General features: G+C 42.9%; 1 protein-coding gene across 3 annotated transcripts in view; it reads left to right on the top strand.

The window, feature by feature from the left end:
• The first annotated feature begins 13,179 nt into the window (after positions 1-13,179).
• Positions 13,180-18,704, top strand: part of PDS5B (PDS5 cohesin associated factor B) — a 117,586-nt gene continuing 112,061 nt past the window's right edge. Inside the window, exon 1 of one of the 3 annotated variants that reach the window (XM_087758218.1) lies at positions 13,180-13,358. The gene's annotated coding sequence lies outside the window, so the exon portion shown is untranslated. The remainder of the gene's footprint in view (positions 13,359-18,704) is intronic. The other 2 variants (XM_087758219.1, XM_087758220.1) reach the window with 2 other exon arrangements.

The raw sequence follows: 18,704 nt of genomic DNA, 5'->3' as shown, positions 1-18,704 counted from the left end.
ACAACTCCCGGCATACCCCTCCGGCGGGAGCCGTCCCGTTCTGTCCCTGGGCGCGCGGCCGTTGGGCGCGGGAAGGAGGCGTTAGGGATAGGCCGCGAGCAGGCGGCCCTGGCGGGCCGGGCTGTGAGGGGCGGTGGCCTCCTGCCCTGGCGGAGCGGGGCGGCTTTGCCCCCACGCACCCCGTTCCCTTCTCCCCGGAGGAAAATGATCGAAGCCGACACGGGAGAGTGGGTTTTAGGCTATTCTAAACTCTTCTGGGGGTTGTTCTCAGCATGCCGCGAGGCGTTGTGTTTGTGAGGGCAGAGGCCGCCCCCGTGGTTTCCCAGCTTCGGGGGCTGCTGGCTGTACTGCAGTACAAGCTTATTTCTCCAACTCAGTATTAAAACAGCTGGTGTTTTATTCTTGGTAGAAGAAAAATTCTCAGCTACTGAAAACACAGGGCAGAAGCTCCAGCCAGCAGCCTTGTTTGCATTTCCTCTGTTCTGCTTTTCCGCTCTCCTGGTCGGGCCCTCTGCTCTACCCAGACCTTATTTTGCCTCTTTTCTGTGGTATGGTCTACCTTCCTAAAACTGATGGTTGTCTTGTTTTGTTTTAAATAACGAAATAAACTTTGCAGGCATATTTTGCCCAGACATTAGGCCTGTCCACATTAATTTGAATAAAGCATATTTTTTTGGCTGTAACCCCAAGGGAGAGCATTTATTATAATGGATTATGTATATCCATGTACTATATCAACTTTCTCTGACTGCTATATGAAGGGTAAAATACTTTCTTCTGTAGAGTTTTGAGGATCAGAATGTTTATTTTGCTTTAAGTGGTATTCTGATTTTTGTGTAAGAACAACAAAGATTTTAGCAAGGTTATGAAGTTCTGCTGAGCATTGTCCCCAATGTAAGAGCTGCCCAAGTTTCCTAGACGTGTATTGTACTTACATGAACTTGCAACTTTTCCGTGCAGCATAAATAGACTGTATTTTTTCCATGATGTGGCTACATTCTTTTTTTTCAAATCTTGTGCTATTATGCAAAGCGAACTACATTTTTCCTAAGAAACAGTCTTGTAACAGTAGTGCCCCAATTTTCATTAGTGCACACAACAGCTCCTGTAAGTGATGTGCCCATTCTAAATACCTGCAACAGTTATGCTTTCAGATAACCTGAATAAATTATGAATATTTTAGAGTTTCTATAATTTGTAAAATCTCTGAAATTAGTTTATTTGCTATAAATGGCAAAAAGAAAACCATGATTGTTAAAATCCATGCCAGGCATTCCTTCCTGTTACCCCTGCGACCAAAACAGAGTCTCCTTTCCTGTCCCAGATGATAACCTTGTTTTGTTAGAAGGTATGGATGTCCCTTTGGTAGCATTTTAATATAGATCAGAAGTGAGCTTTTGAAGTGAATCTCCTCATTCTTCCCATTTCCCATGCTTTGTTAAGGTGAGTGCTCTTCCAAGTTAAAAGCTACTGAAATGTGTATTGTATGAATGCCACAACCTTAGCATCAAATGCTTTTCCGTATTGATTTGCACTTAATGGCACTGCACTAGTTATGTAGACGTTGCCTGCATCACAACCAGACCTGGGAAATCTGTGTGCAGCTTCTTCTAAGGAGTAAGGGTGGCATAACCTTGTCACTCCATTCCAAACTGGAAAAACAATGTGTGAATTCTCCTGGAAGACAGGAGCACTCACATGTTGAGACATGGCCTTGCTGTGGCTTTAGGGCCCGAGTTTGGTACCATGTTTTGGAATCCACAGTCAAAGAGACAAATTCTAAAGCTATTTTAAAGAAAAATTCAGAAGAAACTGGTCATTTCTGCTATCAGGAAGGAAAATAGGAAACGTCATAAAGAACTGACCTTTGCTACCAAGAAAAATGTAGAGACACAAGATATACAAAGGAGAATGTTATTGCAGGTTGGTGGAATATTTCACACAAGTGTTTTTGGAAATACAAAGGGCTACACTGCTTTACTCTTCTACCCTTTTGCATGAGATTATCTAAAGATAATAAAGCTAGTCCTTAATATTAAAAAATTTTACAACCAAGGTTCTTGACTTCTTGGAGAATTCTTTTCTAACAGTAATGCTATCGATTATTTAATCCTAAGGAAAAAAGTATTTTCCATCTGAAATAATAATTATTTGCTTCCCTACACAAGCTAAGTCATGGAACACCCAAGTTAACCATTTAGAGAGAATATGGGTATGCTGCACATGGACCTTCTGAAGGTAGTATCTGGAGATCAAAGCTCTCAAGTGCTTCATGTTGTGTATCTAGTCATTGTCGTGGATGTATTTCATTTTAGGTACTTGTGTACCTAATTAAATAAGCCACGTTACAACTGACAATACTCTCATGTAATTTTTTCAACCTCAGCGAGGGTAATAAAATATGCTTTCCCTGATGATACTATTACAGCTGCTACAGATCCCATATGGGAAGATGTTGTACTTATTTGAGACAAAGCTGCAAACAATTCCCCCCGAATCCTCAGGCTGCACAAGGTGATAAAAGAAGTTCCATCAGAAACATCATCAGGAGAAGCTGATAGGGTAGGTAAAGTAGTGTCCAAGGGGCTGAACACTGTAACGGTGAAAATATTTGCAAAGAAGCATTAACAGATCGTGTTTTTTCTTTGTTTGCAGAGGAGTCTGAATTTTATAACTTCAATTTTTTAATATTTTTATAAATTTCCTTAGAACTCTACCATGTACCAGGTAGAACTCTACCATGTACCTCTACTATATGTCACCCAAATCGTGCTTCCTGTAACATACAAAGGTCATCTATGATTTTGGTGGAGACTTCTCGTGGAAGTAATAAGAGCGTAGTAGTGTTATTGCATGGGTAACAAATTATGAAAAATTACGTATTCTTTTGTTCCTTGACATTTATGCCATCACCTTTGTATCAGTTGAAATGTTGGCTTCAGCTGATCTAAGAGAAGAGTGAAAGGAAAATTTTCCACTTTTTACAATCAGATTTTTATTCCGTTTTCCAAGGGTCTTGCAAGTTTCAGTTGATTTGAACATTACAGATAGCATCACAATTTGTATGCATAAGGGAAGTAAATAAAGTACTATGAAAAAAATGAGTTTTGACATTATGTAACTTGCATGTTTGAACTTGCAAATGGAGCATTTTCTCAGAGGAGTTTTTGTATTTGATTTACTTAATTAAAAAGGGAAGATGGCAACTGTCCACACTGGGGGATCATCCTGATTCCTACATGGTTTAGTGGTATAGTTGATGTTTTAGATCCATAGCAGAGGTCACTGGTACTTGTACTAAAGTAAGTAGTTGCACTAGCAGACTGCTCTCTTCTGCATGGGCCCAATTTCAGGTTCTGTAAAAAAGCATGCCTTAAGGTGCAATTTCAAATTACGAGTAAACCACACTAAAACTAAACTACTGTCAGAAAAGGTGCTCTGCTGCTCCCTTCCCATACGTGGGGATGCCTAGGTGCTGTCCTGCCTCCTCTCTCCTAGTAGCTTTTGTTCTTGTTTGACCCCTGAGCTCCTGCATCGCTGATGGGCAGGGCCTGGCCAGTGCCAGGGAAGCAGTGGGAACAAGGAGCTGGGGAGGGTGCAGGGACTGGTCCCCCTCCTTTCAGCAGCGTTCGGCCGTTGGATCAGTTTAACTGTATCACCTCACCCTAAGCGTCACCAACTAACATGGCCCTACCCGCTATGTTGCTCTACCCAGCGCCTCCACGCAATTGTTGTTACACTCCAGTGGTTTTTTTCTGCCCACTGTGGTTGCTGGTTTCTTCCCCGCCTCTACTGTTCCTTTCCAATATGATCTTGCTTCTTGCCTGGTTCCCGTTATTCCTTTACATTCCATAGTCCTGTATCACTTCCTACTACGAATGCTGTTCTTTTTTCCCCTTCCCTCCCTTTCCATTTGATCCAGGGTGTTTTCTTCCTTCTGGTTTTTATCACTTTCCTCTTTCCTGCGAAAGACGAATGTGCTGCCTTTATCTTCTCCTGCAAGTCTGGAACACAGCATCACAGTGGCATCCGTTTGCTGAGAGAAAACTACGGAGAATACATGCCTTCTCTGCAGAGAGAGAGGTACACCGCTTGGATACACTGTAATGGCAGCAGGAAGAGGAATATTCTTCAGATTTCTCAAATTGTCGGTTCCTATTTCATAAAAGGGGAAGCACTGGGTATTTTTAGTAAAAACTTTGTACTATTCTTTTCTGGAAGGAAAGATTTCCCTTAAATTCGCTTCTAGAAACATTTTAGATAAAACTTCCCAAAATAACTCAGCATGAAGAAGGTAGCTGGCATGAAAAATATTAACCTAAAAATTAAATGTTGTCAAAACAATAAAAGCTTGCATTCTGCATTTTAATATAAAAGATTAGGCAAATTTATGATAGACAGAATGATGAGACTCCATGTGTAATAACAAGGAAAAAAATCAAGATAAATACCCAGTGGACACCACTTGAGATTGGCTTTCACAATTAAGGGTTAATATGGAATGATAGCTCAATCATTTAGATCTTGTGCCTTGGTCTTGTTATCAGACTTGACATAGCAGAGTACTCCTTCTCATAACACTGTTTTTCTAATGACACTTTAATAAGACATGTCAAGAGGACTGGTTACATACTTATATTTAATCATGCCTCTTTCTAAAGGATACTCACCTTGGGTCTTAGTTTGTCTTGCCACTCTGTACTTCGCTAAATCTTGTTAGAAAAAGTGAGGCTTCAAGATGATTTAGGAAATACAGGAAATACTCTTGCATAATTCTTTGAATTTAAATCAAACTATATCTAGAGAGAAATGCTGGTGAACATTAAGAGAATTGGTTTACTCAACCAACTAGGAATACTGTTTACCAAATGGTTTTCTGAAATATTTATATGTCAAAGAGATATACTGATATGTAAATGTCAGATCAAAGTTTCAATCATAAAAATTTGATAAGAGTTTTTAGCTTATTAATTTCCACAAATAAAGGGGTTTTTTTTAATTTTCAAATTGAAACTTGAGAATTAACTTAGGAATGCTGTATTATAGTTTTGATAAAGTCCTATCTTTTTACAAAAAAATATCCCTACTGGCCTGCTGCTTATAGGAGATAGGAGTATTTTTTGATACAGATAACAGATTCTTGTGAGCAATATTTAAGCCATGGAGAGACCAGTATTTCTTTTAATTATGCTATAACTAGTTTTTAATTTAAATATTATTATTTGATTCCCTTCCAGTATAGGATGAACCCTTTTGAAGACAAAAATAGTGGGGAGAAAATAAAAGGAACACCTCATTAGTTTATTTTGAAGGTTCTTGAAATCTTTGTTTCAATGTTTTTTTGCTGAAATCCGCATGATATGTAGAGAGAGAGACAGCTCTTGCTCTTGACAGCAAAGCACCTCTTCTGTGAGTTAGGTCTTAAGCACTATGGCAAAACAAAACTGAAAGAACTGTAAGATTTAACCTTTGTTTTAAGGCAGAGTGCTTTAGGAATGATAGCAACTGCTGGCCTACAGCAAAGCTGAGCTTATAGGTTGTGAAATATTAGGGGAAAGCAGGCCAAGAAAACATGATTTTGAACAATTTATGTGTTTCAAAGTAGAGCATGGGGAATTTCTGGGAAGAGACACTCAAGGTGAAGGTCCAGGCACTGCTTAGTCTGCAAGAATATCTAAATAGCAGCTCAAATTTACATAAAAATGGAGGAGACTGAGTATAATGCCTTCAGTAGACTTACATTCAATGGAACATTAACATAAGTAGCTTTAAATAGAGAGCAGACAGTGGAACAGTAAAAGGAAAAAGTGTGAGTAGAAGAAAAAGAGCATTGGATAGAGCAACTGAAAAATACCCAGCATTTTACACAGCAGAAGTATTTAAGTATTATTAAGTATTATTTAATTATTGTTTAAGTATTTAATGCTTAATACACTAATCACTGTTTAAGTGAGAGGAAAATAGATGATGAAATACTACAGAAGTTTAGTGCAACATGCTTAGCTATGGCAATGTTAACATCCCCACTGCTTTGTAGAATACTTGTTCCTTTTAACTATGCAGTTGTTACCTAAAATTACTTTTATTTGAATGCTTGAAGTTTAACAACTGAGATGCTCACCTTTCAGATACAAGTTAGAGTAAAAATTTCTTAAATATTTTTCCCATTTTGTCATAGTAACAGCATTGCTTAAGAATATTTAGGTTATGTACTCTTCCTCTCCCACCTCCTATCCTACATCTCAATTAAGGATGGAAAGCATCTAAATCAATTAAAGGTAACTCGGAGGAGAAACTAATTTAATTCACTGACTAACTGAGCTAATCACCAGGGAAAGAAAGACTGCTGGTACAGACTCCCAAAATACTAATTCTCTACTGTCATACCTGTCAGGAAGGCACTAAGGGAAGAACAATTTTTTTTTTCCCTGACTACTGTGGCTCTTTAGGTGCTGGCTGCCATAGGTTATATTAGTGTTAAGTTGTAGGCGTACACTGTGCAAATAGCTGGAGTGGTCAGTGGTCAGCAAGAAGATTCCATGATATTTAGCAACAAAACAGCTGTTAAGCCACACTAGTGGAAAAAAAAAACCAACAACAAAACCAGCAATAAACTGGTATTAGAAGCCTTGAACATTTGTGTGTTAATGCTCTTTAACTTATTGCTGTCAGGCAGCAAGATGGTTAGATTTGTTTAGCTAAAGCGTAAAAGATGCATTGGTTGGTAGAGAAATAAAGCACCATCACTTCCTGACTGCAGTAGAGGCAGATTCTGTTTCAGAACATTAACAATCTTAACGATGTTTTTTGCTTCTGTAGCTACTGTAACATGAAACATTTTATTGTTCTCTTCCCATACATGTCTGCAAAGGCACTGACCTCTTTAGGATCCCGTTGGACGAAGAGAGGTCGGAGAGAAAGATAAATCTACAGCTGACCTGATATGGCACATTTTGGGAGGAGGTAATAGTTTTTGTTTTAATAGAAAGACTTACTTTAGTAGGTCATTTAATCTTACTAGTGTCCCACTGTAGCTGTTAACTATTACATGAAGAGAGCAGATGATTAGGTAGAGCGAAAGGCTTCCTGCAGTCCTCACCCTGAATAGTAGTATAATATAATCTCTAGTAATTTTTTTTTTTTGTGACTCTTGTCTTTTTATTAGAAAACAACCACAAGACAGACACAGGTAGGTATTTTTGGTAGAGTCAGACTTGTTGGCACTAAGATTAAAGCGGTACTTATTAAAGTTTAGAATTAATATTGCACACGTATTAAAGCTAGTAGCTTCTGAGCATCACTTATTCAGCTGTTTGATTTTTGTTTACAAGGAGACGGTTTTGGAAACAGCACTCACAGAGACAGTAAGAGTCTAAAAATTCCAGTCATCTTAAGTCACTGTTTCCATGTGGCTTCCTTGCAAATTACTTGAGACACATGAGATACTAAAATTAGTTGTGAAGTTAACTCATGTTCATAATAATGTCAGCCATTTAGCTGAAGAGCCAACACTAATAAATGAACTGTTGTTTTCTTTCTCTGAGACAAATCATTAGACCTGCAAATTGCACGTGTATGTAGGCACTACCTCTCCCTCCTACATGGCAAAAGCCCTTTCATTGTGAAGGTCTCAGTATATAAATGACGTGTATTTAATTTTGTATTGTTTTTCTAGTAAAATATTTTTGATGCGGTTGTTCAAGAATCATAATTATAAGAGAAACAAACAGAAGGGAAAGGTGGTTATACCTGTGCTGGAAACAAAAGTGTCCTTTTCACAAACCTGCTACATTAAGAAAGGGAATTTAGATAAGTCTGGTGGAAAAAAAAGGGGAAAAATGCACCCTTCTATTTCTTAAACTTTTTTAACGTTTACTTTTCTGATCTGCCTTGATTTTGCCCCAACCATTTATAAAAGGAAACAAAAGATACTTTAGGATTCAGTTAAGTGGTTTTTATTTCCCCTGGGTGACTCAGGCAATGTTAGAAATGTAACTTGTAGTTTGCATTCAAATAAAAACCAATTGGCTTCCATTCAAATTCTTTGTTATTTGTGCTGGCCCTTCATCAGACTCTGGTGATGACTGTATGGAAGGATTTGCTCAACAGTTATTCTTAAGTCACATGATGTTAATCTACAGGTAGGGAAGTTGATTAAACAATTCACAACTCATTGCTATCAAAAGCAGGTGTTGGTCTCTGCTGTGTAGTCCCTCCCTTCTTCCTTGTGTTAGTTCACCCTCCTGTGAGCTGACTGAGCTTACTAGCCAGGACAGAGTTTTATAATATGGTTGAGCTAAAATATCTGCTTCTCCGGGGAGGGGGGGGAGGAAAAAAGATTTTGCTTCCTCTAATCTGTTCATTCCCTTGTTCTGCCTGGGACTATAGGGTTTTGTTAGGCAATTTTAATATTTCACTGTAGTGAATCAGTAGGGATTGCTGAGGTCTACAGCATTGAGTCATTCTAGGACCCAGCTGCCTTCCAACCTTTCTTCATCCCACAGTGGGATGCTGGGGTGTTTTGGAAGTCTATGTCACTTTACACCTGTCCGCTTTCTTCCTGAGGTCCCTGCCTGTTCAGTCCCGTGAGGTGTATCTTAGAGCTCTTATTTAAATAAAGGTATGACTGGTAAAGTTAGGAGGTTTGTCTATTGTGTTTTGAAGTATCCTTGAAGTTGATACGTCTTCATATATTTCTTTGGTTCAAGTCCATGAGTGCAAAAAACGGAGGGACTTAAAGACAAAACATATAGAGAGATTCATATATGCAAATGCCTCAGGGTTACTGTAATGAGGAAGGAGACACAGTAAAAATGCTTAGTGAATCTTCTGGTGGTGATGTTACCTTGACAGTTGTTCCTACTCCTATTCACACTGAAAGGCTGATACCATAAAAGAGTACGATCACCGGGCCCATGGATAAACATAATGTCTTGGGAAAGCACCAGCATAGTTTCTGTGGAGGGAGATATTGACACGGTCACAGACTTCCAGCAGGTTTGTGAGTCGGGAGGTATGTGGACAAAGACAAACCAGAGAACATACTTGTATTTTCAAAAAGCATTTGTGCAGGTTCCTCACTAAAAGCTGTTAAACAAAGTTACCACGGAATTGGAGTAAATGTCCTATTCTGAGTTGGAAATCTGGTCGAAGGATGGAAGCAGAGAGTACAGTTTAATGGTTACTTTCCAGGGTGGAGAAAAGTCAGCAATGCTGTCCTACAGAAATGTTTGGGTTTACTGATGTTTTACACAACAATCTTTCATCTTCATCAATGACCCGGAAAAGGAGGTACACACTGAATGATACTTGGATGGTCTTAAGCTCTTTTGGGTAATCAAATGCTGTGCTGGTGGAAGGAACTCCAGAAGGCCTCACAAAACTGAATGGGTATAAAGATGGCAGACAGGCTTTGAAGTAGATCAGTGTAAGGTAAAGCATAGAATTACCGGTCAATCCTGGAAGTTCACAAAGACTTGAAGACACTGTTGTCAGCTTTCTGAAATCTTTGACTCAAACTGCAGCAGCAACCAAAAAGCCCACCAAAGCAGCCAACCAAAAAGCCATCACAACAGAGACGTAAGGTATCATCGGAGGAGTACTGAGAGCAAGACAGAAGACAGTTTGCTGCTCTGTGGGAAGTCTCAGTGTACTCCTATCCTGAGTACAGCGTGCAGTTCTGGTCTGCAAGGACACAACAAATTTAAAGAAGGCATTGAGAAAGATAACTGAAATGATCCAAGGGGAGAGATTGGCAGTCTGACAAAGGGGCTAAAAGGGTTTGGATTCTGATTGTGAGAAGGCAAGGCTGAGCAGCATATGATCAAATTTTACAAATCAAGAAGGCCCTGTTTAAGGTGAATGCAGAAATAGGGTTCTTGACAGAATGGGTAGTGGGCTTCTATAATCTGCTGCCTAAGTAGGCTTGAAAATACACAGTGTCAGCAGATTCAAAAAGGGATTAGACAAGTTAGTGGACAACAGGTCCATAAATGGACTCTAAAGGGAATAGAGAGGTGTGTACCATCCATGTACAAACCAGACACGTAGTATCCCTATTACAGCAACTGTAGATGTTGGGAATGTACGATGAACAACAGAAAGCAGGTCTCCCTAAATAGTATCTCCTTTGCCATTATTCTTGTTTTATACAGAGGAATACCACTACCTGAAATTTTGCATTGAAGTTCCCTGCATTTGGGGAAACTGCAGAGACCAGCAAACTGGAAATGCAAGGTATGGGTCTCGCTCTGGGAAAACTACGCCACTGCTGGTTACCAAATACGGGGCGAGATGGACCATTGGTCTGACTCAGAAGGGCATTTTCATTGTTGAGAAGATTCTGTGTGTTTCTAAGGTACAAAGCTGCCCTTGTCACTGTAGCCTGCTATTTTCACACAATGTTTTTACAGACAGAAAGCTGTGAGAAGAATACTGCTGTGTAGGATGTGTAGGATTCTTTGACTGGGATGTTCATCATTGTCGCTTGAACGCTGAGATGTGAACAGTGTCTTCAACACACACATTCTGTGTAAAAGATCCGGTCTTTGAAGTTCTGTGGCACTGGCTTTCTCTATATGTCATACTGTAGGCAAAATATTTATTTTGTGCAAATATTTCGAATCTTTCTTCAGTATAGAGTTTCTGTAAGTAACATACATTTATCCTTTCTTTTGACTGCACTTTCAGGAGGTGGCAAATCTAGTGAAAACCAGTCTGCTCGCAGTCACCAGCGCCGTGTGAGATGCGACATTTCTTGTGGGGGAGACCGAGTCCGCCCTCGGGAACACGGCCCGCGCTTGCACAGATTTCACGGTGCAGCTCTTTTCTTTCAGGACTGCACCGAAAAGGGACCGGGTAGTTGTTACTCCCTCCTGTAGGCAGGTCCTTAACACTTCCCAAATTATTTTCTGAGGAAACACCTGCGCAACACGTCCAGCTAACCCGACACCGAGTGTGTAAGGAGGTCCTACGCGGCTTGCCGGTTGGTTGATAGATTTCGCCGGCGCGGAGGAACGGCAGCTCCATGCTGCCTCCTACCGCCCGCGGCGCCGCGCCGGCCTCGGCTTCGGTCTGGCGGCGCCTCCTCACGGCGCGGCGCCCAACGGCCGCCCCCAACCGCCGCTGGGGCGGGGGCCGGGGCGCCGCAGGCCGCTTCCCACCTCCCTTGGCGGGAACCGGCCGCGGGGTGACGGGCGGGGCCGGCGGGGTGAGGGTGAGCGAGCGGCCCCCGAGCGGCGGCGGGAGCGGCGGCGGGCGGGCTCCCTCCGGAGGGCCGCGCACGCTACTGCGGCGGGGCGCCGGCAGCCCAGCGCCCCTCACGTAACACGGCGCCTCTAGCGACCACCGCGCCGCGGGGTTCCGCGCCTCGCCGGTGCCGAAACCCGGAGGGGCTGGGAAGAAGGAGTGAAGAATTACCTCCAAAATGTCGATTTCTGAGATTTTAAAGAGTCTCAGTGCAGGCACGAAATGAAGGGCAGAAGGTAGCTGGGGAGAGGCCTCCGTTACACAGCGCCTCGCTTTACTTCTCGAAGCGTTCACGGCTCCAGGCGCCCTGACAGGAGCTGAGGGTGTAAGTGCTCCGGTTACCCGCTCCCTCGGTAAAACGGAGCAAAATATTTGCATGCAAAGCACGGCAGCACAGTCGTTACTTTCACAGTTACACACCTGGTTTTGCCATTTCAATAGCTGCATGAATGTTTTAACTTTTCTGCTGGTTTCTAAGTATCCCCGCACACACGTGCAAGTGCCTCATAGAAAAAAGATGTGTTCCCCAACCTAAGGTTTTATACCTAGGTAAGCCCAGATAGATGGCCATGGGGGGACTGAGGGGAAACTGTTCATCAAAAAAGTCTATTCTTGCCTGCAAGTGCAGGATCCTTCCCAATAACAAGCAATATAAAACTGTCAGATAAAGTATTCCTCTCTTTTCTGCCAGGGCAGTAGTACTTTTGTTTTCAGGAAGAGCGGGAGAAACATAATTCACCCAGAAACGTAAACGAGGGGAGTTTTGGGGCCTGAAAACTGTTTTTTATGTAATAGTCCTGGCAATTTATCCTGGTAGGACTGATGTCGCCTGCATTAGAAGATGCGGATATTTAACTTAGTTTAAAACAAGCTGGTTACAATGTGCTAGCAAGTTCAGAAGCAGGAGGGATGGTATTTGAAGATTTAAAATACTAGTTACAATGTCTTGGCTAAGGTGCATTGAAGTATGTTTCTCACACTAGAGGAAGCCCCGAGTATATTTCAGCAGATCTGCTGAGTGTGATTTACGTTTTTTAAATCATAATACTCCAAACACTTCCATTTTCTCCTGACGTGTCATTCATAAATGTAGCGTTTTATCTGTAGCAGTGAGAAGAAATTACATCACTTTTCGGTTTGTGTTTTCCTGTTAAGGGCGCCCCTGAAACTGGCACTCGCTGAAGCAGAACCAAAGGGTTTGATGAGCCATTTCTGCTACTTTTTCTGCTCTTTCTCCGCAGTTAAGCAACTTTATTCCTTACTGTTTTACAGCAATCCTTTAATAATTCGCGTCGCTTGGGGGAATACTTATTTCACTAACTTCCACAGTGCACATCAGCAGATAACCGACCGGAGTTCGTCTGTCAGCTGCCCGCCCGGTCCCCTCTCGATCCGGGCCGTTTGCTTTGAGCCCCTTCCCGGTCCCCGGTTTCCCTAAGCGCTGCAGGCTCCGCGGCCGGGGCCGCTGAAGCAAGGCGCTCGCTCTGCCAGCCTGGAAACCGCGCCGTCGCCTTTCCAAGCCTAGTTCCTCGCTGTCGGCAAGGATCCGTCCGGTGCCGTGCAGCTACCGACGGTCTTCCGGGGGAGGCAGGCTGAGCCGCGGGCTTCCCCGGCTGGACAGCGGGGGCTGGACTGGGCCCCGCGGCGCGACCACGCGTGGGGAGGGGTCGTGACTTTTTAACACACCCCCCTCCCGCCCGCCCCTCATCGCCTGGCAGCGGTGCTCGGCGGCTCCCGCCCGCGGCGGCGCGGAGGGCAGGGCTCGCCGGGGGGCCGGGGCGCGGCGGGCCGCCGTTGCGGGGAGCGGCGGCCGCGGGCCCGGTGACCGGTGGCTCCGGCCGGTGCCCGCGGCGTGGAGGCCGCGCGGGCCGGCAGGGGGCGCTGCTGCCCCGCTCTGGCCCCGCTCGCCTCCCCCGGCGGTTCCATTGGAGCAGCCGGAGACAAGTTGGCGCCATTTTGAAGCCGACAGGGGGACCGGGGCGAGCTGCGGAAGGGGAGGGGGTTAGAGGCGATTGGCTGCGGCTACGGCGGCAGCTCCTCTCCGAGCCCGGAGCAGCGGCAGCGCGGAGCGGACCCGCCTGGGACCAGCGAGGAGAGGCGGCTGCGGCGGGGTAAGGAGCCTGGCACCTCGGCCGCGGTTACCCGTCCCCGCTCCATTTTCCCTTTTCTGGGGCGGGGGCGGGGGGCTCCGGGCCGGACCGAGCTCCGCGGCCGGCGCTGGAGGAGGGGGCGCGGGGGGGGCAGACCTCCCCTCGGCCCGTGGCGGAGCCCCCCCTCCCCATCCCCCTCGCCCCTTCGCGGGGCTGCTCCCCTCCCCCCGTTCCCGGCGTCACAAATTAAATTTGCCGCCCCCCTTCCCTTCTCCCCCCCCCCCCCCCCCCCCCCCCCCCGAGGGGGTGACCTTGGCTGGGGTGCGCGCTGCCCCTCGCTCGCCGCGGGGGCCCGGGGCTCACCCCCTCCCCCCCAGGTGGCCCGGCGGGCGGTGTCGCGCGCTCAGCGCCGGTGGCTCCTCGCGGCGGGGGGGGAGGGCGGGAGGCTGCTCGCCCGTTGTGGTGAGCGATCGCGGCTGCCCCGGGTGTCCCCTCCCCGCCCCGCGCAGCCGGCCTAGTCCCCGCTCGGGCTGCAGCGGGGCTCCCGCCGCCTGGCGCGGCCGCCCGGGCTCGGCGAGGGGACAGCCCCCGCCCCGCTCCCCGCCCGGTTCGGTCTCTCCGCTCCGCACTTAGCAGCGATCCTCAGCCGGGAGGAGGTGGCGCCCGCCGCCGACCTCGGTTTGGTGGGTCCCTACTTGTGCGAGCCCGTTTCTTTCATGCTGGCTGCTTTTTTTTTTTTTTTTTTTTTTTTTTTTCTCTTCTCTCCTCTCCTTTCCCTCCCCCTTTGCATCAGGCTCTGTTAGAAAGCGCTCGGGAAGGAAGGGGGGGTGGTTGCCGCCGCCTGGTAGGTGAAAAACTACGAATTTTACATCTGAATTGCCAGATGGAGAATGGTTAATTTATAGGTTATGTATTGTTTATATTGAGAGCCTCTGGTCAGGAATCTAGGTCTGTAACTTCATCCCACTGCAAATAAATCACTATCTATTCTTCAAAACAAATCAACAATTAATGATGGTGAACAATCCTGGAAATTAAACTGCAGCAGACCAGCTCCTACAGAGCTGGATTTTGTCGTGTAAGCCTTATTCTGACTTTTATGTTTGCTTCCTGCACGGTTGCTTACTGAGAGCTGTGATTATTTTGTTAGGCGTTCGGTTTTCCCATTTAACACAACTGCTGAAGTATTCTCGTGTTGGTCTTTGTTGTGTGCTTGCTGGGTAGGTGCTCTGGCTGTAATTGATTTCTCTGCTGGGGATGCAATAGGAGTGTTGAAAATTTGGGTGGCTTTATAGTTGAAAATGGGTGTCAAACCACATTTTGGGAAGGAGGTAAGATGATGTGCATTCCTTCAGGTTTTCTCTTTCCAAACTAGTGGAAATGTTCTGTTTTCAGTTGATGGAAATTTTGCTTGGTATGCCTTGTATGTGAGTAACGTAGATATGCTCTAAATATTATATGTAATTCTGTGAAGTAGTACCTCAAAAAGATGTAGAACAGCTGAATGTATGCTATGCTCAGACTACCCTAGAAGAAAACAGAGAGTGACAGACAAGCAGGTGAGATAGTTTAACGGAGGTATATGTATCGTGTTCGTCACCGGCATTTGAAAGCACGAACTACCAGAGAAAGTAGTTTAGTACTTTAATTCTTGCATGACATCTTGTGTCTGTGTTTGAAGCAAGGTTGTACTTTAGTACTGTGAGGTGGGGGGTGTGTGGTGTGGTTGTGTGTGGTGTTTTGTATGTTTTTTTTAATATAGTTCTTATACAGTAGTATTTGCCTGTGTGTCTTGTATTCCCTTTGCTAGTTACTATACAAGCTGGATATACTGTAGTTCAGTTTTTGATGAAACAGCTAAATAAAATGAAATGGAAAATTAAAATGGAATATCATATGTGTATAACACTTGTACACATTTTTTTTTCTTGTGTGCCATATAAATATTGGGTTTAGACAGTATTTAGCAAGCTTACTTATGGACTTAAATTGAGCAAGTCAGCTAAGTCATTATTAAGTTGTAATTAAAAATATAAAAAACAACCGTCATTGTTAGCATTTGGAAAAGCATAGTAATGAAATATGGGCATGACCTCGGGCATTATCCATTTTTGGCTCTAGAACAGGAGGCTCTGTTACCTCCTGTAGATCAAAAGAGATGCGTTTTCTTTTGGGATACGTTGCTCTCTACTAGACTCTCAGGTTATGCTTTTTCCCTCTCTGTCTCTTCAGTCTCACAGTTTATATTCATACAGAAGAGTAAGAGGCTGTATGGCTACATGTAGGAGTCTTTTAGTAAGGGATTTTCATTTAAAGGTTTCTGGAGTAAATGTTTTTTCTTTAAGCCTGAGTTTGGAAGAGGTGATAAAGGCTACTTGTTGCACAAAGGAGAATTTTCATGGGAGCAATGAATAAGAAAATGTGAAACTGAACAGTAAAAACATGCAAAGTAGGAAATGGAGGAAAATGTGATACTACAACTCATTATTTTTCCCTACCAGTTTTATTCTAATATCCCTTTCCCTTAATATTACTTAGCCCAAATACATACCTTCCTCTTTCTTCACATAGTCCCCCCTGCCCCCCTTCGGACAAGTTCCTTTATTAGAAGCAAAAAGTAGTTCTGTTGTGTGGTACCGACAAGTGGTAAGATAGTGTATCATACTCCTTATAACAAGTTTCTAAAGTAATGGTGTTTTCACTCTTAGCACAAAATGTCAATGCTGCAATCCGAAATAATCTTTGGAAAGACTGAGAGAATATTGGAAGCTTTCAGTTAGTTTTGAAACTAGCTGGTAAGGGAAAACTGAAGAAAGTTTTTTAAAAGGATGTGTTAGTGTGACGATCCTTGGTGGTGGTGTGTTGATTTACCAGATGTGTAGACCCTCTGGACTATTTGAACAGCATTGACAGATCTTGGAAGGAATCATGTGCAGGCTTTTAAAGAATTGAAAAATATATGCTAAAAAAAAAAATAATCTCTCCTTGCCCTCAGAGGTTGAACACCTAAAAGTTAAGACTGTGCATGTATGTGGTGACATCTTCAGTTGAATGTAGTCTCGTAGAAAACTTGATTATTTTTTTTTTTTTGCTTAGTTCTGATACTTAGGTAAAATATGTCAAAAGTGCAGTGTATGAATGAAAAAAACCACTAACTCACTAAAATAACAAAGTTTACTTTCAAAAACTCTTTGGAACATTTTGGATTCCACAATAAAAATGCTGTTAGTGTGAATATTTACTGTAACACATCTAACTTGAAACAATTCCATGAAATACAGGCAATATTTTAACCTCATTTTTGAGAATCGAAATGTTAGCGCCTCTACTCTTTTTAAAGGTTATTACCGTCTGTCTCTGCATATACTGCTTTTCAACCTTTTCTAAAGTGTGAGGAAGTCCTTGAAGTAGGTTCTGAGGATTAAGACCTCCATTACTTTGTCCCCATCTGCCGAATGCACTCTTTCACATCCCATCCCAGGCACTGGAAAAAAGTTCTGCATCATTCTGCTTGTTTTATGCTGCCTGATCTTCAGCTCTGTTATTTCAGCTCATGACAACTTTGGTATTAACATGTTTCAAGAAATAATAATAAAAAAAAGCACCATACCACATTGGGAACAGATGGGCATGTTTGTACTAATCATCTTGTGTCTGTCACCATTTATATGGTAGTACCGTAACCAGGGATCAGGACCCCATCTGGGTTTTCTAATTTAGACCCTGTTCTTTAAAGATCGATTCCAGACAATACTAACTGTGTGTACTTTTTCTCTGACTTAATTAGAAATCCTGGTGGATGCTTCTGCTGCTGAAATGAGATGCTTCACTTGCACACTTTTTAATGGACAAAAAAGATGCAAAGTTAGCAGTCAAAAATCTTATTGTCTTAATTGCTTCCATTGTATAGTCACCTAAACTACATTTCGTAGCTCTTCTAAAGAGGACTAGATTCAGCTAAATGTAATTGTTAATGACTTAGAAAGTAACTGTTGAGTGAGGCGTTCCACCTCTTGTGTAAATATACCCATTAGTTGTCCACAACTTCTGTTAAAGCAGCCTCTGGTTCTCTCTGAGACATCCCCCGTGTATCCACATTGTAGCTCAATTCAACATAAAGAATCAGAATTCTGAAAGCCTTAGGAAGGAGGGGAAGGAAAAAAAAAACTTTGCTAATTTTCTTTTTATTTTTTTAAAAGTTACCCACACTGAAAGTGAACATACTGCTCATGAGGAAGTCTTAAAAAAAATTTACATCAAAACTTTCTGTATGTAATCTTTGGGCCACCTTGAGTTTGACTGTTCGCTTCTGTTAATACTGCTTTGTCACTTGGATGTAGAGCTTCAATGGAGACAATCAGATTTCCGGGAAATCTTTGTTTGGCACTAGCTATGTTAAATTTCTGTTCTTAATAAGAAAGAGTTGAGATGAGTTGTCAGTTACGAGAAGCAAGCAGAAGATACTTCATGGAAACTTTTTTATTATATTTAGGGATATTTTTTTTTTCTGCATCTGCCTACTTAAAATTTAAGAGTTTTATTGGGGAAAATATACAGAGGTGCTAGACAGCTTACTGTTAGGTGTGATACTGTCTCTGATAATTATTTTGTTACTTGACAGTTCAGTATGAAGCAGTGTGTAGTTCATTATGACTTCCTGTACATAGAAACAAAGTGTATGGAAGAGACTGTAGCTTTTTGTGCCATCAATTTGTGAAAGCTTTTGTGTGGGACAATGTCTATGGAGACTCGGCCACCCAGTGCTTTTCAAAAGTCTAACGGAGACAAATTGTGGATGCTTAATTCATGGTATATAATAAAGTTTACATTGGATTTTCTTCCTCTGAGAGTACGAACTAGTCAGAATAAGACTAGTTTTAATGACATTTTGCTTTCTTGGTTTTTGGAAATGGAAGAAAGAATGGATAAGCCCAATGATAAACTCTTCAGAAGATTTGTAGGGAGTTTTTCAGAGAGATAGCAAGTAGGAGATGCATTTGTCTTCCTTTTGCCCAGCTTAGATTATGCAGTCTGTAGTTCTTGGAAGCATTTCTGTAACTGAAGGAATTTGGAGATTTTCATGCCTGTACAATTTTCAGCAAGAAATATTCTGCGCTCATTTTTAATGACTAGTATATCTGTACCTTGAGAACTCAAACCTTTTTGAAAGTCTTCCCCAAGTTACAAATGTTTCGTGTAGTAAGCTCTCCATCAGGGTGTTCATACAGTGTTATATATGAGCAAATTTAGAGTAACTTTTTATTTCTTAATGGGTCATTACCCCCTTAATCTTCTATATTTCATACAAAAATGCCTTAAACCAATATTCGAATAGCAATTTCTTTTTAAAAAAAGAAAACAGTTTTA

This window comes from Nipponia nippon, unplaced genomic scaffold, assembly GCF_047370975.1.
Source record: "Nipponia nippon isolate SJK-2023a ecotype South Korea unplaced genomic scaffold, ASM4737097v1 scaffold_2, whole genome shotgun sequence".
Taxonomy (NCBI): Eukaryota; Metazoa; Chordata; class Aves; order Pelecaniformes; family Threskiornithidae; genus Nipponia; species Nipponia nippon.
This window is presented reverse-complemented; position numbering and strand designations above follow the sequence as displayed.